The sequence below is a fragment of the Dermochelys coriacea genome, chromosome 7 (genome assembly GCF_009764565.3).
Source record: "Dermochelys coriacea isolate rDerCor1 chromosome 7, rDerCor1.pri.v4, whole genome shotgun sequence".
NCBI lineage: Eukaryota > Metazoa > Chordata > Testudines > Dermochelyidae > Dermochelys > Dermochelys coriacea.
Window position 1 is genome coordinate 4,286,265 of NC_050074.1, and position 25,975 is coordinate 4,312,239.

A 25,975-nucleotide genomic window follows, 5' to 3' on the forward strand; every position below is an offset into this window, starting at 1 on the left:
GCTCAGCTTATCAAGGACTGTGTCCATGCTGTGAATGTCTTAATCGTGCACCTGTTTTTGTACTGGGTGTCCCTTTTACCTTGCTATATGGGTCATTCAGCATCTAACCCTGTAATGATTTCAAAGTGAACTCACTGCTAGTGAAAGACGCTAGATTCCATGTATCTATTGTCCTTCAGCCAGGAGTCCTCCATTGAGCTATAGAACAGGCAGGGCACATGTAGTGGCTGTGCATACTTCTTTCTATGGTTCGGCCCATGCTCCTCACATTTGAGAAGCTGAGAGGTGTCTCGAGGTTCCATTGATGTGGTTAAAATCATCAGTTTCTCTGCTGGGACTGCCAGTCTGGATGGCACACAGTGTTGCTGTAGCCGTGTGGGTCGCAGGATATTAGAGAGAGAAGGTGGGTGAAGTAGTATCTTTTATTGGATCCACTTCTGTTGGAGAGAGAGACAAGCTTTCAGATTTAAAATTTTTATTACAGCTAATGTTAAATTATATAATAGGTTGAGAAAAGAGTGTCTGTACATATGGGTGTAGTGCTTAGATTATCCACAATACAAAGTTTGTTTTAAAATGTCATATGATACATAGAGTACATAATCAGCAATAGCCCAGATTTAGGTGAATAGATTTAAGAATGTAGTTTAGATATTGGCATCCAAGTATTTGGGGTAATCACTCATGAAAAGTTATACAGAGAGTTGGTTGTGGAAAGCAAAATATCAGAGTGAAGATTGTCCCTCAGTAACTGAGCATTTAGGGTAGGTTGTCCATTTAGAAAATACAATCCGTGCGGAAAGTATTTTGGTTACTTTCCTGACTGCGCTTCTCATCGGCACTCCAGCTCATCCCTCCTGGTATTGCCGATGTCCTGTGATGTGTTCTATGAAGATGTCCCTTGACCACCTGATGGCGTCCGACACCATGAGTTGCCACATCAGCCGAGTGTAGCGTTGACCGACTCCGCATTCACTCAACACTCACTCGTTACTGGGGTCCCATGCAACCAAGGCTCAGACGATCAGCGCATGTGTCTGAACCTGGTAACGCCTAGCTCTCAAGGTTTTGGCCAGAGGAGCGTATTTTGCCCCTTTCAAGCTTGGGCATCATGGAAGGCCGGAGTCCTGTTCTCGAAGGGCACTGTGACGTCCACTATGACGATCTTCTTCCAGTCCTCCTTGGTGATGACGATGTCCGGTCACAGTTAGCTTCGATATGGTGGAGTTAAAGCAACCTTCCCTATGCGTAGCGGGATGGCTCTGAGCAGGGATTTTGGATGGTGGTGTTTCGCAGCTGCCAGGGTCTGGAATGGGGCATGCAGCAGAGCTCTTCTTCAGGTCTGGGAAAGGTATTCCGAGCTTCACAGCTAAATACAATGTGGAACAGGTTGTTTAGCATAGGTAGTTAGCACAAATTTTAAGAGACCTTTCAAGGGGAGTGGCCTGTTAGCACCTCTGCAGTCACAGGACAACAAGAATGTGTTGCATTTGCTCTTTATTAGAATCTATAACCCACTACTCCCCCCTTTTTTGTCCTATGACTGCAGAGGTGTTAACAGGCTGCTCTATCTTGAATGTGCGCACTAGTCTACTACTATGATTTGGAGTGAAACCAGGTTTAAGTGTAGACGCTTACATAGTTAGGTGGATGTAAACTGCCTTATGTTGACCTAACTCTGTAATGTAGACCAGGCCTCGGCCTCTACTAGGTCTCGATTCAGCACAGGCTTTAATTTAAAGGCTTAAATTGAATGGGACTATTTATGGGTTAAACTAATGCTTCACATGCTTTGCGGGATCTGGGCCCCAGTTACTGTAGGGTGTGACCTGGGAACCAAGAAGTGAAAGGCCACAAATCCCCTTAGTAGTCCTTGAGCCAGCCACTCATATTAGTTCATATGAAACATATGTACAAGTCACATTTCAAATGTATAGTTACATGGATTAAATGCATTCAGGCATATTGCGCTGCTCTTTTTGTAACCATATCACAATGTAATTCATTATACACTTCACTACTTGCTTTATTAAAGCCAAACTGAAATGTGTTCAAAACAAACATATTGCTTTTGCATTTGAAATATTCATCTTCCAAGCATACAGTATATTCATTATAATGGAGAGTACTTCAGCCCTTGATTACTGCTGTGAAAAGACACAATACTGAATCCCTAAGCACCCGTTAAATATTCGATAGTGCAGAAATTCAGGAGGAGGTAACAGAATTCTTATTTCCACAAGGAGGGTATATAAATCTGTTTTGCCATTTAAAAAGAAAACAGCAGCGATTAGTTAATATATCACATCTAGCTAAACAAATACAGAAGATCCAATAAAAATGAATTTTTAAAACCATTTTTAGAAATGCTTTTCTCTGTTTAAATATCTCTATAATGATGAGTCATGCTGGTATGTCGACAAGAGCGTCAACTCTAGTGATGTAGGATTTTTAAAGGTATTTTAGACCCCCCAAAGATGCAGAAAGGCACCAAAGGTGGAACTCCCAAGGGGGACTGAGATGCTGGAGTGCTGAGGGTTGCAAGGCCTAACTTTTAGGCATCCTGCAGCCTGGTGGAATTCACAGCCCTGGTAGAGTTACCCTTTACAATACACGGGGAGAGTCTGGCACCTGAGAATGAGATTCACAAAATCCAGCAAGCTGAGCAGGGACCCTCCTAAACTAGCCAGCAGGATATGCTGAGGAGAGGCGTGTGGCTTACACCCGGCCCTCAAAAGGTGTCAGGCAGCTAACTCTGGGCTGGAGGGAGGCGCCTGCTGTGAACCCTCTTTTTGGAATTGGGTACCTATGCCAGGTCAGCTGTTTTTCAAGAAAAATGATGGTGGTTGGTGGTTCTGCCACCCTTATAACTGTTAGCCTTGTGGTTAGAGCACTCACCGAGGCTGTGGGAGACCAAGGTTAAAAATTCCCTGCCTGCCTGCTGTGGAAAATGGACATCCCATCTTGTAGGTGAGTGCCCTAACCACTGGGCTATAGGCTCTCAGTCTCTAGGACTGGGCTCTCAGTCTCTCCTGTTTTGAAGCAGTTCTGCTGTAGGTAAATAATTATATAGTCATTGGGCCAGAGGGCGCATGAGGGCCCTCACCTGGGAGGAGAGAGAACCAGGTCCCAGTCCCATTCCTCCAATTAATATTTAAAAGAAGTGCTAAGATCTGTGTTACACAGGAGGTCATACTTAGACGGTCACAGTGGTCCCTTCAAGCTATCTGATCTACAAACTCCTAAACGGTTAAAGGATGGGTCATATGAAAAACACAAATAGACAAACAAATCATAGAAGATGTACACTGTTAATACAGCTCTGCAGGTGTATTTTTCTAAGGAAGAGCTTGTGAGATACTGCAAGTTACAGTTCAAAGGTGCATCTCTACAGAAGGAAAAATATCTTCTTACCTTTAGGTACATAGTTGCCTAGAAAATTATTAAAATACAGGCCTGAAAAAAATGTCTTACCATACAAAGAGTTTAAACACCAAATCCTGAGATGTGCCTAATATCCTCAACTAGTGTTGGTTTCAGTAGGCAGAAGGCACTGAACAGCTCCCAAGATCTGTTTCTGTGGCTAAGATTTTCAGACTTGGGTGCCTAAAGTTAAACATTAGGGCTGATCCAAAATTTTGAATTGAAAAATTTTTGTTGCAAAAATTAGGAGTTGAATGAAGTGAACATTTTAATGGAATTTTCCTCAATTTCAACGAAAAACGTGTTTTTTTTTTAATCTTTTGTTGAAATGTTCTGCGGGGGGGGAAGGAGGACATTTTCCATCCCGCGCTGTTAGTTATCTAAATAAATGTGATAGTAACTTTGGTGTTTCTTGACTTCTGAGTGCTTAATGCTTGCAACTGTATCTTAATTTAGTGTCTTTGTTTTGGATTGCTATAATAAGGGAAAGTTTTAGTATTAAAACAAATGTCTACCTTTTCTTATTTTTGTTTGGTTGTTTTTTGGGGGGGGGAGAGCCTAAATGCTAAAGCTATATTTTTAGCTCCTAAATAGGTGGCCTAATTTTCCAGAATGCTGAGAAAATAATGCCCGTTGAAGCCATAAATTTAGTTCTGAAGCTTCAGATATTCATTTGATGCAGTGGAAAATACTGATGCTACAAACACTGCCAGAGTTACTTTGGCCTGACTACCGAGAGCTCAGAATCTGAGTTTTTGCAAAGCCCTCTAAAGGCTTGATCCCATATACTTCACATGAGCAAAACTCCCATTCATCCTCAGAGGAGTGTGGGTTTAGGCTCTATTGTTCATGTGGTGGTGCATTCCTAGTGATTATCCTTTAGAAGTAGTTCATACTGATCAGTTTAGAAAGACTGTAATGAGCATGGTTGGAGTGCAGTGATGTTCACACGTCCGTGTATGAATGAGAGAGGCAGATGGACAAGACGGCTGAAACTGGCCATTCTTGGAATCAAAGGCGTCTCTCCGCTTATGCTTGCCTGTGATCGCCAGCAGGCATTTGCAATCTCTAGATCATGATGGTTGCAACCTGCTATGTTGAAACTTTTCTATCCACAGGCAGACTGTGCAGTGCAGAAAGATAATCTGCTTTACATGGACTTATCTTCCACGAGGCCCAAACAATCACTTTGCCCTCCTTTCTCCTGCTTTATAAATTGTTTCATGGTATTTTTCAATAGGGCACGGGAATATGAAACCCAAGACCATGAACAGATGACCTCCAGAATGTAAAACCTTCAGTTAAAGCCTGGTTATAGGATCAGACTTTAAAAGAGCATGCTCTATACACAGAGTGACAGAATGTTGTTCTCTCTCCTATGTTTAGCAAAATAGCAGAATGCACAGTCAGTCTTTGGGCTTGATTTTTTTTTTTTGTTTCCATCTCAGGTACATCTACATAAATGCAACTTATCCATAATCAGAAAAAGGAATGAATTGTGTGTTTAATTCACTGTAGATATCTCTTTAGGTTCTAATGTTTATTAAGGTCTGTGTTGGGATGGTAACTATCACCTTACACTTTAATTTCTCTTTCCGGTGTGTTAACAGAGAGGGTAGCTTACATTGGTGACTGTCTAATGACTTTTTGCTATTTCCTGCTTTTAGTGAGACCACATATTCCATCGCTTTGATTTTTTTAATGAAAATGCCAACGTTACTAATGATAGGAACGAAAAACTGGTAAACTGTTTCACTACTGAGAAAAGACTCTAGATTTAGATTTGAATCCACCTCTAACATTTGATGGGGTATTGTCACTTCTCAGTATATTGAGATGACTCTCATTTACACGAATCATGAGTTCATCATAAGCATTGCACAGAGAATAGACTCCTATGCTCCTACACTTTAATGTGCCTTTACATGTTAGAAGTGGTGTCTTTTAGTTTATGGTGTGTAAGTATTTTTGACTTGCAGCTTCTTTGCTTTTCCAAGTGATTATTAATCAATTAATGTAATAGGATTAATAATTACTATTGGGACGACATTTGTTTTTTGCCTTGTATCACTGACTTATATCTTAATTTGTTACATTGAATTACTTTAATTATCCAATTATTTTAAAAAGATGTTCTGTTTTTGAATTATTTCCCTTAAAAACTCATTGGGCATGAGTTTGTATCTTAATTTTTCCTTACTGAATCACTGCCTCTGTATTTTTCTTAAATGATGGGGAGTGGAAATAGCATAGGAATATTTATAGTGGGACAAGGTAGATGAGAGAATATCTTTTATTGGATCAACTTCTGACCAAAGAGACAAGCTTTTGAGCTACACAGAGCTCTTCTCCAGGTCTCAGAGGTAAGGTGCTCAGAGTGTCACTACTAAATACAAGGTGGAACAGATTGTTTAGCATTAAGTAGTTAAAGTGTCTATTATTTATAATGTCTTTTATTGTCAGCATCCTAAATATAGTAATTTGGTTCTCTGTGAGTTATGAATGTCTTGCCTTTAATAATAGAAATTAATGTTGTGGCCATACAGTAAAAATCTTTACATGGATAGAATATACTTCATGGTTGTTTCGTTAGCAGACTCCTGCTACCAATACTTAGATGTCTAATATGTAAAAATTACAGTAGTCAATCATAGCAATCGTATTAGCTCTCACCCTGTGTGGTTTAGGGAAGATTGATAACCAGGATGCCTGCTGATTATAATTATCAGAATAAAAGAACAAATTAGTTAGATATTCGCTAACTATAGCAACACATAATGCTTCTTGCATTTTATGCTTTGTTAACAAATTACAATTTCAGACTGTTTATACTTTTGTCTCACTGAAAGAGGTATTTTAATGCACAATTTTACTAACACATTTTAAAACTCTCTCTCTCTCTGTATAATGACAGGTTTCAGAGTGTATTCGCAAAAAGAAAAGCAGTACTTGTGGCACCTTAGAGACTAACAAATTTATTAGAGCATAAACTTTCGTGAGCTACAGCTCACTTCATCGGATGCATCTTGCATTTTATGCTTTGTTAACAAATTACAATTTCAGACTGTTTATACTTTTGTCTCACTGAAAGAGGTATTTTAATGCACAATTTTACTAACACATTTTAAAACTCTCTCTCTCTCCGTATAATGACAGGTTTCAGAGTAGCAGCCGTGTTAGTCTGTATTCGCAAAAAGAAAAGCAGTACTTGTGGCACCTTAGAGACTAACAAATTTATTAGAGCATAAGCTTTCGTGAGCTACAGCTCACTTCATCGGATGCATCTGATGAAGTGAGCTATAGCTCACGAAGGCTTATGCTCTAATAAATTTGTTAGTCTCTAAGGTGCCACAAGTACTGCTTTTCTCTCTCTCTGTGTAGACTAAGAAATGTTAATGCTCCATGAACAAATTCCTTAATAGTCTGGCTCCATACTGAAAGGTTGAGGAACTCCCTCATTGAGAGCACAGACTCTTACCAATCATCTATGGCCCCTGCTAGTGCAAGGTTCACATCCCTGTCATGCTCCTCTTTGTGTCTTTGGTACTGTAGGGTTGATGGACTCCACCTGTTTACTCTGTCTCCCAAAAAGCCCTTTCTCCTCCCCTGGGATAATCAGCAATTGTTTCTTCAGTATGAATATCCAATTCCAAATTACAGTTGTATTTAAACCTGATCCTCTTTGTATCCGAGAGAGAAGAAACAGATATGCTTTATTTCAAGGTTCTCATCTCTCTTTTGAACTATCATAGCTTGTGACAAGTCTTGATAGAATGGGTCTCCGTTACAAAGGTTGAAGGATGGTAGTTGTATGTTTAAGAGTCTGTGTCTATCCCTTTCACTTTGTTCTCTTGCCCAGTTCATAGCCAGTCGCTCTGTGGAGATCAGCTTTGTCTGTTCTCCTTAACAGTCTGCCCTGGTTCCTGGATAATAATTGTTTTATGTAGGTTCAGTCCATCTCTATGTACCCCCACCCCCTCTCCAAGACCCCATTTTGTGCAGTCACCTGAAGATCATGCCCACTTCGCCCCACACAGAGCCTGAGCAATTGGACTTTATGTGGATGAAGTGCAGAGGAGCTTGGGAGGTGAAATCCATCTACTCCCACCAGTAATCACAGATCCCCAGTCCATCCCTGTACTGCCCTGTGGGGGCTGTCTTATGCAGCCCCGTTGAACAGTGGATGGATTTGTGTGGCCTTAGTTTCAACCTCTATCTCTGCAATTAAAAACTTGTAGAGTCTTCAGATGTCTCTGACTACCAGTTCGTGTAATGGCACATTTTAAGTAAAGATGTGTTCAGAATCTATTCTTAAATGATTACCTGGTTCTGCTTTGTGCCATAAAAGAGAGATTGGTTGTAAAGTCTGGATAAATTGGGACTTCCTTTGCCTTTATATCTTTAAAAATATAATCTTCTGGCTCAGATGAGAAAGTTATTCTTATTAAATGTAAGCTGTTCTGCCTGAAGAAATATTTCTGCAGTTTTCAAATCTAAAGATGCCAAGTTTCTGCTAGTATTGGCAATAATAAACAATGTAAGACTCATAGTATTTCTTGGGTAGCATACCAAATGTTATAAAAACTCATCTTGAACAACAGGTTAAAAATTTGTATACAAATAAGACTATTGCTAGTTTGTTCTTTAGTCCTATTTCAGTCTGATCCCTGTGGTAGAAAGAATATACAGAAGATGTATTATTTATGTATTTAAAATATTTAACCAAGATACCCTTTTGGCAAAGAAATCTTTTGCCTGTGTCTCTTCCTAAGAGATGAGTCTGATATAGCTCAAATTGTACAAATAAATGCAACATATAATTATTGTATATGCAGTGACTTGGTTAGTTACAGCAAAGCATGTATCCAGTTCTGGGCACCACATTTCAGGAAGGGTATGGACAAATTGGAGAAAGTCCAAAGAAAAGGAACAAAAATGATTAAAGGTCTAGCAAATGTGACCTACGAGGAAAGATTGAAAAAAATGTTTGTTTAGTTTGGAGAAGAGAAGACAGAAAAGGGACATAACAATCTTCAAGTACATAAAAGGTTGTTATAAAGAGGAGGGTGATCCATTTTTCTCCTTAACCACTGAGGCCAGGGCAAGAAGTAATGGGCTTAAATTGCAGTAAGAGAAATTTAGGTTAGACATTAGGAAAAACTTCCTGTGAGGGTAAATGCACTGGAAGAAACTATCTACTGGAGGTTGTGGCATCTCCTTGTTGGAGGTTTTTAAGAACAGGTTAGACAAACACCTGTCAGGGATGGTCAGGTCTAGATAATACCTAGTCCTGCCTCAGTACAGGGGACTGGAGTAGATGACCTAGCAAGGTCCCTTCCAGTCCTGCATTTCTATGAGGAGAGCTATAAGCCTCTTTCTGCTGGGGGAGAAACACTGCTTCCCTGACCGAGAGAGGCTGTTAAGCAGACTGGAGAGCACCCAGCAGTGAGTGAACTTTACTCTTTGACTGGAAGGACATTGTCGGGCTAGGCCCCTCCAGGGACCTGAGGCAATGGCAGCATGCTGCAAAAGGTCCCCATGGGGTGCTCCTCCAGGTGAGCCATGACAGGCTATTTGGACTGAGCGGCCATGCCCCAAACTAAAGGGACATAGGTAGGAAGTAGCAGAAGGCAGTTGACTTAGACTCTCTGACAGGAAGACCCTGCAAATGGTGATCCTGGTGGAGGTCTCAGGTCCCCCTAGCACACCGTCTTAAGGGCTGTGGGGCCCACATGTACGTAGAGGCCAGCTGATTACCAGCCCAAGGCCAGGAACCAGGCATCTCTGCTGCCCTGTCAGGGAAGAAAGGGGCCAGACATCAGATCGCTAGCCACTAGGACACCCAACCTTCCTGGCACCCTATCAAATACACTTCTAATAATATCTAGAACATGAATAGCTGTACAAGACCCTGCATATTTCTGAAATCCTTGTCCTAAAGAATATAAACAAAGTGTACACAAATGGGGATGGAGTTTGCTACCAGTTTTCAACTGGAAAGAGCCCTCACACTGCAAGCTCTGGTAGCTGGAAGTGAGTTAAACCTTCCCTTGCTTTGACAACACCACAGAAAAGAGTGTATGCAAGCAAAGCTGTGTAAAACTCTGTGATTGCAGCTCATAGGGGATTATCAGTTTGATCCTGCCAGGTACTGAGCACTCTACCTCTGATCCAGCAAAGCACTTGGGCGTGTGCTTAACTTTACATATGTGAGTAGCCCCATTGAGTTCAGTGATGCTACTTGCATGCTCAAACACCTGCTTAATTGCTTTGCTAGAATGGAACTAGAATACTCAGCACCTTTCCAGGTTGAGCCCTATGTGAAACTGCTGCCCTCTATTCTTGTTTATTCCCCCTCCTCCCCCCCAACTTTTACTTTGTGGTTCAGCTACTAACTAATCCCAAACCACAGATCAGAACCAAGCTGAATCTTCAAGGTTTTGTCTGGATTTGGATCCAAACCATGAGAACCTGACAATATTTCCATACTCTTCACCCATAATACTAAATAGTTCCAGATTCAGATCACTCAGCAAAGTTGGCCTGGTTGTGAGTTTGAAATAAAACCCCAAGCTGGGAATATTAAGTCTCTATTCTACGCACAAGCATGCTCCACTTCTTCAGTTAGTTCCCAGGGTTCAGACAACCACACAGCTGTGAAACAAATTTGAGCTATAATAGCATTCTGGTAGCAATATGTAATTGAGAGCTCCTAGCATTCTCCTCTACAATGCCATAACCAGTGTTTCCACAAATAGCTTTCTAAATGGGAATGGTTTTTATGCATGTTTCAAGAGTGGCTTTGACCATATGCCTAATTTTAACTAAACCAGATGAGCTGCTTGTTTCATTTTGATGAGCCCAAGCTGTAACAAGTTTGTTCTGGTTGCATAGCTGTGGTGGAATCCTGGCCCTATTAAAGTTGAGGGCAGAACATTCACTGACTTGAATGGGATCAGGACTTCACTGCTGGCAGGGGTAAATCCTGCTTCAGTTTTAAAAGCCAGCATTGGATATGGGAATTTTAAAATGCCAAGTGTGATACTTAGGGCTTGGCTACACTTGTGAATTACAGCGTGATAAAGTAGGTGCAGGCGCACTAGTTCACTCCCCGTCCACGCTGGCAAGGCACGCAGAGCGCTCTGACTCCGCAGCTACAGTGCTGCTGGTACTCCACCTCGGCAAGTGGAATAACATTTGCTGCGCCCCCGCTGAAGTGCTGCGGCACCAGTGTGAACGAGGTGTTGCATTACTGCGCTCTGATCAGCCTCCGGAAACGTCCCATAATCCCCTTAAGTCAAGTGGCCACTCTTGTCATTGTTTTTGAATCGCTGCAGGAATGTGGATTTGCCCTTTGAAAGCTCCGTTTCTGACAGCCGGCTGCTTATCTGCTCTGAGACAAAGCAATCATTAGTGTGGAATGCTGTGTGTGAAAGAGGGAGGCAGTCTCCCCCCACATACACACAACACACTCCCTGTCGCCCCCACCCCACCCCATTTGAAAAGCATGTTGCAGTCACTTGCATGCTGGGATAGCTGCCCATAATGCACTGCTCCCAATGCTGCTGCAAATGTGGTCATGCCAGTGTGCTTGAAGGGGGGAGGGATAGCTCAGTGGATTCAAATTATGTTAGATGTTTTAACAGGATCTAGACTTGACAGAATTTAGCCAGCTGGCAAGATAAGCAGAAGAAAGAAACTAGAAAATTTTGAATTGACTGCTACTAATATTCAGGAATAAATAAATATGGTCTAATACAAATCATAGATGAAATATAGAAAAGAAATATTCACAGTTACAATGACAAAGCTTGACTTTCTAATCAACACTTTGCAATATTGTCTATGGCTGGTTTTTAAAATATATATTTGCTTGCATTATCCTGAGGGAAAATGTATCTCGAGGCGTGATTTAATTCAATTAAATTTAAACTTTTGAGCGTCTGGGTGTGCTGGACAGCTGGATTCTACCCCACCTGTTCAATAGATCTGCTGGAGGCCTGTGTAAATTGTTGATGAGCTATGGAGATTCTCTCTCTCTTCCAGTTAGCTGTTCTTGCAGCATTAGCATTATGTTTCCTGCTGTAATCGTGTGATAGGTGAGGGTTGGAGTTTTTTGAAAGGTATTTTACAGTTTGGACAATTCCACCTTTCTCTCTGTGTTACTGTTGGTACCTTGTTTCTCTGTTACCATCTTAGTATACCTCTCAGCTGAAGTTTTTGTTGTCCCTTCTATCTAGTATCATCAGCGTAGTTACACTGGTGTAGACAAAGCCTAAGTTTCAGGCAAGGTTAAAGTGCCCTTTGTAATGCTAGACCTTGAGAGAGGAATTTGGGGAAGTTCCTCCAGCGTTGGACAGCAGTTGGCAGAAATAGGGGGCATAGGCACTGTACAGAGGCCGGAGACTGTTCGACTCTGCCAGATGATTCAGCTGGTCCGACACCACACTACAGATTGCTGAAGTGTAATCTTGACTTGAATGTCTGATGCGCTAATGAATCCAATCACACCTTTAACATTCTGAATGGTCACCAACTCTGACGGATTGGGTGGGGGTGATGTGGAGGAGTTGCACACCTGAAAACGAAAAGGGGATGTGTCACTGATAGGCAGAGTGGTGGAAAAGGTCAAGGGGGATGAAAGGAGGGGAGACAAGATTTTTTTTTTCCCTTACTAAAACTAATCCTAGATAAGCTCACCTGCAGGTAGTTTAGCTCTTGCTGAGAATAAAACCGGCCATGTTGTGCAGATAGCTTCTTGTTTTAATCAGATTTTCTCACTTTATTTTTAATGTATCTTGATTTTAATTAGTTGGTTCCTACATGGTTATTTTGAAGTATAGGAAAGAAAGACAGCTTTCTGATCTGAGAGGCAGCAAGGGAGAAAATGATATCTGGATACTGGCTGTGGTCAGTACAGGCACAGGGAAAGCCAGTGGATCAAAGAAATGCCAGGAATAGAGGACTGAAGTTTACAATACCATGTTAAGTACTGTGACTATCAGATCATCACATTGATTGAATAGCCTTCAAATAGCTCTCCCACTTCTGAAATATACAACATCTTGAGACAAGTACACATGTCATGTCATCTTCTGTATTGCTTTGTATTTCAAGAGGAAGAAATCGCTGCCGTAAACTGAATGCTTTCCAGGCTTTTAATGCACTTGTATTTTAAGTGCTTTTTTGTTCTGCACAATTATTCTCCCATTTCCTTTAAACACAGAACAAGAGATTTATTGGAAATTTCTTTTGTGAGTTATAGCCTGAATAGTTAGATCATTTTAAACAAGTAAAAATAAACAGCTTGAGATGTGATCTTTGCATGGTGTGTGTAATATTGCATGAGATAAGGAAAGAACTTTTGAAAAAAAGTTGAAATAAGAAGAGAGAAAACTTTTCACTGTGGCAAGATTTGAGGACTTTGGGAAACAGCTGTGGAGTAACATGCCTGGGCCTCAATCTGCAGTCCTGCATTCAATAGGAGCTCGGAAAATCCCCTTCGGTCACTGCAGACCGTGTCTACTCCAGGGGTTGAGGCCTGCACAGCTAGGACACTATAACTGCTGCTGCAGCTCCCATAGTGTAGACGAGCCCCTAGCGAGAGACAGTCTCTGCACCAAAGAGCTTATAGTCTAAATACAGCAGAGACTAGAGGTTGGGGAGGAGGCAAATGTCATGTTAGTCCACAATGGGCTTCCCCCCCACCAAGGATGTGTGTGCGGGAGAGACGGGAGTTACAGGGTCTATTTGGATGGGTTTAGGGGGAGGAGAACATCTGAACAAACTGAGGAAGGGGGGGTGGGAGGAAGCATGGGAGCCTGGGAGGCAGATGGAGTGAGGCTGATGTGCAGAGATTGAGGAATAGGGTAAGAGGGGATTGGAGCCCTTGGCCAATCAGCTGTGTGACAATGTAGGAAGCAGTTGGACACTGAGGATGTCATCAGTGTTCGAAGGCCCCTGCTGCAGCTGCTTGCCTCTGCTTCTGCCAGCTTGTCTCGTGGTGGGTACTGTTCCAATAAACCGCTTCCCAATAGGGGGCACTGTAATTTACTTATGTCCAGAACTTTGAACTCTACTTTTCAGGCGGGGTTTAGTGCAAGCAGATGTGTTTGTGGAGGAAGGAATACAGCCCGAATGTTGCCCTGATTTGTCTCGTTTCGGCCTCGTTACGCTTCTGCACAGGACAGGCCCTCCCCAAGCTCATGAGGCTGAGCCGGAAGTGAGGAGAAGTCTTCATGGAGCCTGGTGCTCTCGAAACCTTGTGCAAGGATCGGCAGACCCAGAGGAGTACATTTCAGTGTAAAGAAACTAGCACAAGATCCATACGCCTTTTAAGTTCCATATGCAGGTTTCACCAGGCGGTTTTCAGCCACAGCCCCCCCATATAGTGTGTCTTGCCCCAGCCAAGTCAGCAGGGAAGTCAAGCCCAGATTGCTTCAGCCAAGTCCAAGGAGTCTCCCTGCAACCCCTCTCTGTTCCGTTAGTCAGTCCAGCAAGGGTCGTTCCCCAATGACCATTTTCTCTGTTTCGTTTGGTCTACTTTTAGACCAAACCAAAGTGTCCCAAGAAATCAGGCTCACAGCACTTCCCTCTGGGATTATTCAATCTACTGGTCAAAGGGCCCCTGGTAACTAGCGGGTACATGGGACAATGCCACCCCAACTTTTATTATCTTTCTGCCTTGCAACTTTTCTGTTGCCTCCCTCCCCTCCAGGTGGAACAGCCTGAGGCTGCATCTCAGCAACCATTTCTTCCCCTCCACTCCCTGCCATATCAGCCTGTTGACAGGCTGGGCTGGGTCTCCTGCTACTGGGTGGTGCTCTGTCCCTTTGCTAGGCTGCCAGAAGGCTGCTCTCTGATCTGGCTCCTTGTCCTCCCACTGGCTCTGAGCACAGCACAGAAGAACCCAGAGGGGCAGATAAAGGCACAAAAGGAAAAACACTGAGCTCTGGCCCCGTAGCAGCTCCTGCTCCATCTCCTCTCCCCACTTTCATGGAGAACACCCAGGTAGGAGAAAGTGATTGAGTTGGGGGGCACAGGGACTTCCTGAGGACACAAGATGAGGGAGGAATTAGGGGGCTACACAGGGTCAGGGAAGATTTGTAGGTGCCTTGGAGAGAAGGATCCAGGACACCTTGGGGAGGTGGATGCAGCTCAGAATGGTACTTGAAAAGAGGCTCCCAGGCTCAAGGAAGGAAAGGAGCAGAACATGGGGCCACCAGGCAGCCCCATGCCAGCAGCTCCTCTGGCGCAACTGCTGGACTGCCCCCCAGCCCTCTCCTCCGGCGGGGCTGCTGTACAGATCCCAGGCAGGACGGCTCAGGAGACGCAGCTGCGTGGAAGGGCTGAGTGGAAGCCATGCCGGAGGAGCTGCACATTCTGCTCCTTTCGCTGCTGCGGTTCCCGGGATAGCCCTGAACCCAGGCCAGCAGCTCCTCCGGCGCGGCTATACCAGCCCAGCCCCCAGCCCTTCCACGCAACTGCACTTCCTGAGTCCTCCTGCCTGAGGTCTGTACTGCCGAAGTCTCCGACGCAGCGGGAGGAAGACAGAGTTGTTGTCCCTCTCCCCCACACCTGCTAACATGGGATGGATGTGGATCATGGGGAGGGGATGGGGAGAGTGCAGGGGGCCTGGGCTGGGGAGGAGTCACTTGGGGAGGTCACGTGCCCACCCCCACCCCCGTGTCCCTGCCATGAGTGCAGGGTACCGGCAAGAAATGATTTCTACTTGCACCACTGGTGGGAAGCCTTGGAGAGGGGAGAATGAGGTGTGCTTTGGAGGAAAGGGAGGATGTATGCGGGGGGGGGGGAAAGGGGAGTTGGTGGGAGAGAGGATGGGGATTTATGGGAAAGGGAGGTATCACTGGAAATTTGGAAGGAAGAGAGAGTTGGGGGTGTTTAGAGCCTTATTTATGGGGGTGCTGGAAGGAATTTGTACTACAGGGGGGTGTCTTGTGACACCATGTGAGTCTGTGTCCCATTTCCCTCCCCACACATGTGCCATCACCAGTAGGAGGAAAGCACCTCAAGGGAAGTTGTTGGCAAGACACTGCAAGAACCTGAACTAGTTTAAAAGGTTACAATGGAAAAGCAGGAACTTCCCTAAAGAGAAATGCCAAGAATTTTCTAGAATACATTGTAACTGATAGACTAATTTGTCCTCCTGTGGCAGAAAAAGATTAATTAACACTGTTGATCTAAAACAGGGTTCATGGAGAAGGAGCGCGAAACTCCTGCAGGCGTGTGAGTCCATTCGACTTACAACGGCATCAGAAATGGGAAATGTCTCCTTTGAGAAACTTGTGTCGGAGAAGTGAGGCAGACAAGCAAAGTCTCCTCTTCTTTTTTCTCCCCAACAAGACATAGCAGTGTGGTTTGTTACAGATGGTTGTCTGAAGGCAAGAAATATTGGGTTAGCAAAAAGAGGAGAGTGGATAGTTTACCACTAGTTGGCAAGTGTCAATGGATGAATGGAGGGGGGAAATGTAAAATTTGAACATGGCACTTATGTTTCCTTCTTCCTGCCAGCACGGTCCGCATTGGTGACTATATTTCAAAGTAACCTCTTAAATAAGAATAAAAACTAACTTTTCTGATGTTGTCAATTGGTGCAGCTCCATTGATCTTTCAGAGTTGTGCCCATTTACATCAGCAGAAAAATTGGCCCTGCTTTTTTAAACTCCTAATTTGAGGCTTGTCCCCCCTCAATCCTGTACTCCAGGAAGTTATTTTCACTTGATTTGCTAATTGAATTGTGAACTGAGGTGTGGTTATGGTCAGAAAAATGACAGGTTTCAGAGTAGCAGCCGTGTTAGTCTGTATTCGCAAAAAGAAAAGGAGTACTTGTGGCACCTTAGAGACTAACAAATTTATTAGAGCATAAGCTTTCGTGAGCTACAGCTCACTTCATCGGATGCATTTGGTGGAAAAAACAGAGGAGAGATTTATATACACACACACAGAGAACATGAAACAATGGGTTTATCATACACACTGTAAGGAGAGTGATCACTTAAGATAAGCCATCACCAGCAGCGGGGGGGAGGGGGGGAAAGGAGGAAAACCTTTCATGGTGACAAGCAAGGTAGGCTAATTCCAGCAGTTAACAAGAATATCAGAGGAACAGTGGGGGGTGGGGTGGGAGGGAGAAATAACATGGGGAAATAGTTTTACTTTGTGTAATGACTCATCCATTCCCAGTCTCTATTCAAGCCTACGTTAATTGTATCCAGTTTGCAAATTAATTCCAATTCAGCAGTCCCTCGTTGGAGTCTGTTTTTGAAGCTTTTTTGTTGAAGTATAGCCACTCTTAGGTCTGTAATCGAGTGACCAGAGAGATTGAAGTGTTCTCCAACTGGTTTTTGAATGTTATAATTCTTGACGTCTGATTTGTGTCCATTTATTCTTTTACGTAGAGACTGTCCAGTCTGACCAATGTACATGGCAGAGGGGCATTGCGGGCACATGATGGCATATATCACATTGGTAGATGTGCAGGTGAACGAGCCTCTGATAGTGTGGCTGATGTGATTAGGCCCTATGATGCTGTCCCCTGAATAGATATGTGGACAGAGTTGGCAACGGGCTTTGTTGCAAGGATAGGTTCCTGGGTTAGTGGTTCTGTTGTGTGGTGTGTGGTTGCTGGTGAGTATTTGCTTCAGATGGGGGGCTGTCTGTAAGCAAGGACTGGTCTGTCTCTCAAGATCTGTGAGAGTGATGGGTCGTCCTTCAGGATAGGTTGTAGATCCTTGATGATGCGTTGGAGAGGTTTTAGTTGGGGGCTGAAGGTGATGGCTAGTGGCGTTCTGTTGTTTTCTACTCTGTCAACATGTTACCTTAATCAACACTTCTGCCCCCTGCGTGTGCTCTGAGTCACAGCTGCCTGCTTTACTTTCTGCACCAGTTCCCACAGCAGAGCCATTGTCGCTCTGGGGGAATGAGCTGGATGGTGGGCCGGAAGTGTGATGGGTAGTCAGCACTAGGAAAGCAGGGAGCCCAGCACCAGTGGGAGGTTTCCAAGGTGAACGAAAGGTGATGGCAGGAAGCTGTGAAAGTTCTTCTTGGCAGCTGCTGTGAAAGGGATAAAAAGAAAAGGAGTACTTGTGGCACCTTAGAGACTAACAAATTTATTAGAGCATAAGCTTTCGTGAGCTACAGCTCACTTTCTCACGAAAGCTTATGCTCTAATAAATTTGTTAGTCTCTAAGGTGCCACAAGTACTCCTTTTCTTTTTGCGAATACAGACTAACACGGCTGCTACTCTGAAACCTGTGAAAGGGATGATTGCTATGCCCAGTGCCTCTGTGTCAGCTAGGAGGGGAAAGGGCTGGAAATGCCTAATGTACCCTGACATGCTGAATTGGAGCGGTTTCCATAGTCTCCCCTTGCAAATTCCGCCCAGCTGCTGGGATTCTGGGTGCTAATCTGAACTGGTTCCCTGCACCTTTTGTGTTTCCTCCAGCACAGATTTTTATTTTTTTAACCCTTTCCCAGTTGCACAAACAAATCTTTACCGAGTTGGAGCCACGAACACGAGAAGATTAAATATGACTTCGCAACTTCGAATCTGGTCTCTTGAAACGTGTAAAGCGTCTCTTCAGTGAGGCTTGGGTCTTTGCGAATAACCCAGCTGTAACTCGGGCTCTGTTTTTCATGGCGACACTTCCTTCCCTGCCCCATTTTCATTGTAAAAGCTGTTGTCACCTTAGTTTCTCTGAGATTGAACACATCACAGCAACACTAAAAATGGACCCATCTAAGTTTCTTTCTGAAGTAGTGAGAACTGAGTTTATTACTGATGGCAGTTTTTATAAAAATAGATTTCTTCCCAATAAAATGTTACCCCCCGGTATGCCATTGTTCCAGCTGAACTGCTGTTAGGATTAAGAGATCTTGCACTCTGCTGCTGAAATAAGTAGATGACATGCTGTATGAAGAAATGACATTATTTTCTCAAAGGAGAGCAAGTGGGCACAGTGCACCAAAATTGCTTTAAATAAACTTGCAGCTTTTTCTTTTTTTGCTCAGCTGCAAATAGTCTATTCTATCAATCAAGCCTTCCTGGGGCTGAGATTCCACCACTATAGCTCTCTCTTCTTTGTCATAATTAAATTTTGTCTTCTGCAGAGCTGTGGTATATTTTAAATACTCTATTGAACTGCTCAAATTGCCATTTATCAGTGTGTCCTCTTTGAGCTGGGGTTATCTTTTGTTTTTCCTCAGATGGATGCTTATATTAGTAAGGGGTTTTTTTTTTCAACAATTTGTGAATTGAGTGTGCTTTTCACTTACTGTAAATTATCTTTCTATGATGAAAATGCTATTACTTTGTGCTTTTAAACCAGTAGTGTAAGCGGCCTTAGGAATACTTTTGTAAAATTAGGGCTTGTTGTATTGCTTTGTCAATGAATGGAGTCAATGTTTAGGACAGTGAATGGTTCACAGCAGAAAAAGAATAAAAGCACACTTATGGGGCCAGTGATTACATAACTTGAGGTACTGGGTGGCATCGATAGTCTATGTGACATAGTGAAGAATTGCTTGGCATACTGAACTGATCAGTCAGTTGCCAGCATACAAAGCAGTATTTGATTAACATAGAAATGCAGAACATACTCTGAGCTGAGTAATTAAACTGCACTTAATTAGTTACATTTGGTCCAAAACCCTTGTTTTTTGACCCAGTGCATCCTGCATTAGCATCCTGCCTTGGGAAGTATTGGAGTTCAATATCAAGATGTTATATGTTTTCTCATTCAAGTTATTCAGTCTGTTTCCTCTTTTCTTAATACTTGAAAGTTTCAACAAACTGTTTGTATACAATTATTTGTGCAAGTACATTCTCAAACATCCCTACTGGACAGAATAAAACCACAAAAGTGAGTCCGGGTAGCCAGGATACAATGAAATGGGTGGGTTTGGGGAGTTTATTACGTAGACCATTATCTCTGTCCCTCAACAAAGATGTTTTCTGCTGTTTATAAATAGCGACATCACAATATCTAAAAAAGAAAAGGAGGACTTGTGGCACCTTAGAGACTAACAAATTTATTTGAGCATAAGCTTTCGTGAGCTACAGCTCACTTCATTGGATGCTATAGCTCACAAAAGCTTATGCTCAAATAAATTTGTTAGTTTCTAAGGTGCCACAAGTACTCCTTTTCTTTTTGTGAATACAGACTAACACGGCTGCTACTCTGAAACCTGTCACAATATCTCACTTACACTTCTATATCATGGACCTTTATGTAATTTCTATATGGATAACGTGCTGGAAATTTGGGAGTAAACTGCTTGCAGAGATTTGACTTATCGATATGGACGGACTGGACTCTTGCAATGAGCCTCATTATGGAGAGCAAATGGCCAGCCCAAATGTTACATATAGAAGGAGAGCAAACCTGAGGCTGCCTTAAGCTCCAACAAGTCTGGACGATAAGCAAAAGATTACTTGGGAAGACTGCATAATTTATAACTGAAACTGAACTATGAGGAGGGGAATAGGAACTTCTGGGACAACAGGGAAGCCTGATTTTCCTATAGAGAAAAAAGACCCATCCTGGGAAAGACTCCCTGAGATCTCTGAAACCTGACTAGAACATGTGAACCAGAACAAACACTAGAGCAAGGAAGCGTGGCTGAGAGCACAAAGATTGAAAACAAGACAGCTTTTGAGCTGGAAATTTTCAAAGATATAACGTTTTCCAATTTGCTTATGGCCTTCCTGGATGTGGTTATCACCGTGCTGAGCAAGGCACAGTGTGCACATGTGGGTAAGGGTAAGGGATGTTTTGATGTTGTCCCCAGTAGTGCTGTAAGGAAGCGGTGCTGCACTCAGGGCAAGTGTGGGGCAGCCAGAATGCCTGATGTAGATGAGGCCTGTTTAAAATATATTAAGCCAGTTCAATACCTTTTTAAACCATTTTTAATTTAACCTTAAAGAAAAAATAAAAAAAGTGTCCACCTAGCAGTCTCCTCTTTGGCATTGCTAGTTAATATCTCATTTTAAATACTCTCCACAAAGCTATGGTGTATTAAGTTAATACATCACTACAAAGTCCTAACTCGGAGATGCATTATTTGAAGTGGAATTAGCTAGAAGGATCAATGCACACCCATTATTCTATTGAAAATAATCATTGGAAGACTCATTAGCTGCCTTTTTTTAACAATGCAATATATAAAACTTCCAGTCTGTTTGCGTGGGAGTTCCTACGTCTCAAAACTGAATCCTCTTTCTCCTTTTGTGCCTCTAAGCCTTGAATATTTTCTTCGCCCATGAAAGGGATTATTAACACCTGAAAACCAAAGGAGCTCAGAAAAACAGGTTTGACTCAATGGAATTTGTCTTCAAGTTACTGAACCTGATACAAATTGCCATAGCTGGAGGTTAACTCAAATCTAATACATTTTTTTTTTTAATCAGCAGTCCTGGCAATATCTGTGTGAAATAGTGTGTGCACCGTGCTTAAGCTTTAGTGTCACATTTTGCCTGTGTATCTGTTTTTCTTCCTGCTTCACATAAACAGCAATTTAAAGTCTTAAAGGGACCTTTTCTATTACTTGCTGTGTCTTAGGAGCTTTGTGGTTTGAGATGCTTATTCTGTGTGCATCACATATTATAATGCAAACCCTTTTCTCTTTCTCTCTCTCTCTCTCTCTCTCTCTCTCTCTCTCTCATCACATCTGTATAAGCATGTGGGATGATGGCACCTCCACTGCTGAACCTGTCTGTGATGTGCAGTCATAGCACATTACCTGTGGGGGAGAGGGCGGGAGGGGGATGGACTACAACAGTGGTTCTCAAAGCCAATCCACTGCTTGTTCAGGGAAAGCCCCTGGCACGCCGGACCAATTTGTTTACCTGCCATGTCCGCAGCTTTGGCCGATCGTGTCTCCCACTGGCTGCAGTTCGCCGCTCGAGGCCAATGGGGGCTGTGGGAAGCTGAAACCTTGGACTGCAGTTACCTTGAATTTCTGAAAATCAGTAGTTATAGTATAAAATATATATTAGTTTATAGTTTAGTCTGTGCATGCATGTGGCTTTTCTTGTTCTTGAACTAAAATAGTGGAAAATTGGGAGCATTCCTACCTAAGTACAGTATTGACATCTGTACAGCCAGAGTAGGCTGATTATGAGAGAATAGATTGCTTAACCGTGCTGATTCTTCTGAAATTTTACAGGACAATTTGATCTCTTTAGCATAGATAATACATAGTAGTTTTTTTTTCTTTCTTTGGAAATTGTTTGTACAGAGAAAAGGAGTACTTGTGGCATCTTAGAGACTAAGAAATTTATTTGAGCATAAGCTTTCGTGAGCTACAGCTCACTTCATCGGATGCATTCAGTGGAAAATACAGTGGGGAGATTTATATACACAGAGAACATGAAACAATGGGTGTTACCATACACACTGTAAACAGAGTGATCAGGTAAGGTGAGCTATTACCAGCAGGAGAGTGGTATTCTTTTACGTAGAGACTGTCAAGATGTCAAGAATTATAACATTCAAAAAGCAGTGGGAGAACACTTCAATCTCTTTGGTCACTCGATTACAGACCTAAAAGTGGCAATTCTTCAACAAAAAAACTTCAAAAACAGACTCCAACGAGAGACTGCTGAATTGGAGTTAATTTGCAAACTGGATACAATTAACTTAGGCTTGAATAAAGACTGGGAGTGGATGGATCATTACACAAAGTAAAACTATTTCCCCATGTTTATTCCAACCCCCCACCCCCGCTGTTCCTCAGACGTTCTTGTCAATTGCTGGAAATGGCCCACCTTGATTATCGCCTCAAAAGGTTTCCCCCCACCCCCCCGCTCCCCTGCTGGTAATAGCTCACCTTACCTGATCACTCTCCTTACAGCGTGTATGGTAACACCCATTATTTCATGTTCTCTGTGTATATAAATCTCCCCACTGTATTTTCCACCAAATGCATCCGATTAAGTGAGCTGTAGCAAAAGCTTATGCTCAAATAAATTTGTTAGTCTCTAAGGTGCCACAAGTCCTCCTTTTTTTTTTTTTTTTTTTTTTTTTTTGCGGGTACAGACTAACATGGCTTCTACTCTGAAACCTATTTGTACAGAAGCTCTGGACTCTGAATATTTGTCTTGTGGGCAGTAGACTTCACAGGCAAACTGAATGGCGCTGCAGCTAGGCAGTCTGGGGAGTTTCACTCCTGACCCGCACCATTGTAACTGAAAGCAGAATTTCCATCTCTCTGTCTCCCCTGTTGTCACTTACATCAGCTGCCACAGTTAACCAGGTAGTCATTCATCCTTGGCAGACAGTCTTTTTCAACACTACTGGATAGTCTCTGGATGCTAATGCTATAGTATCTTGGGAGCAGCTGGCTATATGAAATTCAAGGCATGCAGATCGTCTTGGCCAGTTTACTTAGCAGATGGGTAAGACCTGATAGATTGAAGATTATTGGTTTCCAAGTCAAGGGCCAAATGTTGCATAGGGACAGAAAAGTAAATTATGACACTATTCTGAGGGGAAAGGCTCAGGTAGAGTATTACAAAATTGTTGCCATTCATTTTCCTGTGTCTTATACAAAAGGCATGTCATTTCAGCTTGATATAGTAGACTTTGGCATAGTACTTGCTTTGTGAGCCCCTTTAATGAGCTTGAAAGTGATCGTGCAAATTTATGACAGTCTAACAAGCCTAAATGCCAGATTTTTTGGGTGGAAATGAGAGAGACTTTTTTATTTTATCCCAGTAGGAATGTATTTGAGATTTTTCTTCTGCTCTCTTTTTCTATCCTGAGACTCAGATCTATTAACTGTGCTTCTAAAGGAACACACATTTCTTTCTTCTGCTAGTCTTGTAAATATTTATGTACATTTAGGAAGTTGAGTTTATTATGGTAGGTGATCCTAGCCCTTCCTTGTAGTGTCTGGTGCTGCTGCTTCCAGACATTGCCATGTGGAGACTGCTGGCTGGGAGTGCCGCTGAGATTTGGAGGTATTGCATAAAATAGGAAGCCAGGAAAGGGGGAATAGCAGGCTCTCTTGCTTCACTCCCCATGTACATGGAGCTGTGATGCAGCTTATTCAAGCCAGGGTATCAAAGATGGGATCTAGTATCCTGCTCCCTGAAAATGATTGTAGTTGCAGCTATACGTTTGTTATATTACTCACTGCCTCAATGTATGTATACATCTAGAACCAAGACTGTCGGCCATACTTACAGGGTGGGGACTCTATCCTGGGAAGCAGTGACACTGAAAGTGTTGCAGGTCATGATAGAGAATGAGCGGAACATGAGCTTCCAGGGCAATGCTGTGGCCAGAAGGGCTAATGTGATTCTTGGAAACATGAATGGGGAACCTCGAGTATAGAGGTTATTTTACCATAGTATTTGGCACTGGTACCTCCACTGCTAGAATACTGCTTCCAGTTCCAGTGCCAACAATTCAAAGAAGGATGTCAATAAATTGAGGAGGGTTCAGAAAATATCCACAAGAATGATTGAAAGGTTAGAAAACATGCTGTATACTGATGGACTCTAGAAGCTCAATTCATTCATTTAGCAAAGAGAAGGTTAAGGGGGACTTCATAGGAAATAAATATTTGATAATAGGCTTTTCAATCTAGCAGACAAAGGTTTAACACTGTCTAGTGAGTAGAAGTTGAAGCTAGACAAATTTAGTCTGGAAATAAAGTGTACCTTTTTTAACAGTGAGGGTAATTAACCATTGGAGCAACTTACCAGGGGCCGTGATGAATTCTCTGTCAGTGGCAATTCTTAAATCAAGGTTGGATTGTTTTTAAAGGATATGCACTAGTTCAAAATGAATTATTTTGGGGAAGTTCTCTGGCCTGGGTTATACTGAAGGTCAGATTAAGTGATCACAATCTGGTCTTGGGATCCACCAGTGCTTGTTTTTTCAGAGTTCATTAGAAACTCAAATATACAAATTATAAAAGAAATTAAGCTACTTCACAAACTTCTCCATGCATGTTTAAAATTGTTTTAACCAAGACTTCTTTTCATTAAACTATGATGTGTAGAATCACTTTTGGCTGAAAGACAGGTCTGAGTTCACTTATATGTTCTTAGCCTGGGCTTTTATAAATTCAGGATTTTTTGGGGGTCTAATTTTTTTTTAATTTTGGAAGCTATAGGAGACTTCTAGTTTGTTTCTAAAGGGTATTTTTTCCCCTTTAAAATATCAGGCTAGCAAAGAGCTGCAGTTACTTAAAGGATAATGATAGGACATGGAACTGAATTTTGAAATCATGACGTGTTATACTCCCATCAAACAGCCTTGTGCCATGTAAGTAAGAGACACATAGTCCTGGGAGTCTGGTGATTATCTTTACTTGTGATTCAATACCAGTACTAGAGTAGCATAAAATAAAAAAACCCAGCATTTCTAACCACAGTGCAGCTGTGATGCTAGCTGTCAGTTCTGTTAGCAGTCCCACTACACATGCTCTTTAGAACTTTTGTCCTTAGAGCACTAGTAACATGATGGTTAGGGTGCCTGTTTCCCTCTTCTGCTTCTTTCCTATTGACACAGAGACAAGAGTGCGCGCTGCCAGCCCTTAGGGACATAGTCACAAGATGAGCACAGGCAGCTGCCATTAAAAAGTGCTAGTGTTGTTCCCATTAAAAAAAGTTCATCATTGATCAACCATGGTCACACTGTGGATAGCTGAGATACCAGTTATTTCCTGTTCAAAGTGTAAACTGGAACTGTGGGTAAATATTAACTGTATAGTGTCATGCTCTTACCATGATTTTTATTTGCTTCCCAAAAAAAAAAACCCTCAAAAATGCATTGTTCATTTGATTGCTGGGTTGTTTTATGTCTCTGGGATGTGGTCACTTATGCATTACCTTGTTATATAGACCATATTACTTTGTTATATAGACTCCGAAAGATACAAGATGCTCATTTTATATTTTTATTAATCCCGTTAAAACAAAACAGTTCATTCTACCCAGAATGGCGTGTGCACTGAGGAATAGAAATAGCACAGAGAAAGTGATGAACAAAGAGATCGTAAATACTTAGTGTACCTTCATACCATCTATACCCTGAGGTGAGAGAGTTCTATTAGCATAGGAAACAGCATAATGATATTCTTAAACTCCAAGGCTGTGTTTGTTTTTCCATTGCATTTAGTGTGATGGTTGCCTATTTGTTTCCGTCAAAGAGGATTACAGGCATGTTCAATTATAAATGATACATACAAGTTTTCTATCCCATTTCCTGAGGATCTTTTGTACATTAGTTAGACTTCAGTGGCTGCTTCATATTCAGTAAATACAACATCTCGTAGCGGTTCTGTGGGCATTTTTAGGAAAATTCCAGGAGAGTGTTTTCCATCTCCATGTCATTATTCCATACTGAGCTGAGAGCGCTTCCGCACAACAGTATTAGCTATGCATTTATGATCATGCTAGAGAAGTATTCATTTGGCTGGTCTCCTTCAGTGTTAGCCTTTCCCATCAGGAAGTAGGGGATGGGAATGCGTTCATGCTCTTTTTCCAGCACTGGAAAAAAGCTTCGCTAAGCTTTTGCAG

The 25,975-nt window shown here is 42.4% G+C and overlaps 1 protein-coding gene and 1 long non-coding RNA gene across 7 annotated transcripts in view; one reads left to right on the forward strand and one right to left on the reverse strand.

Annotated features, from left to right (window-relative positions):
- PTPRG (protein tyrosine phosphatase receptor type G) overlaps positions 1 to 25,975 on the forward strand; it is a 610,478-nt gene that overhangs the window by 415,401 nt on the left and 169,102 nt on the right. The gene's annotated exons all lie outside the window — the stretch shown is intronic.
- On the reverse strand, positions 1,620 to 25,810 carry LOC122460916. Its single transcript, XR_006282532.1, has 4 exons — positions 25,800 to 25,810; positions 25,092 to 25,100; positions 15,486 to 15,490; positions 1,620 to 1,696 (listed from the first exon to the last, which is right to left on the reverse strand). It is a non-coding gene; the product is annotated as an uncharacterized LOC122460916 (long non-coding RNA).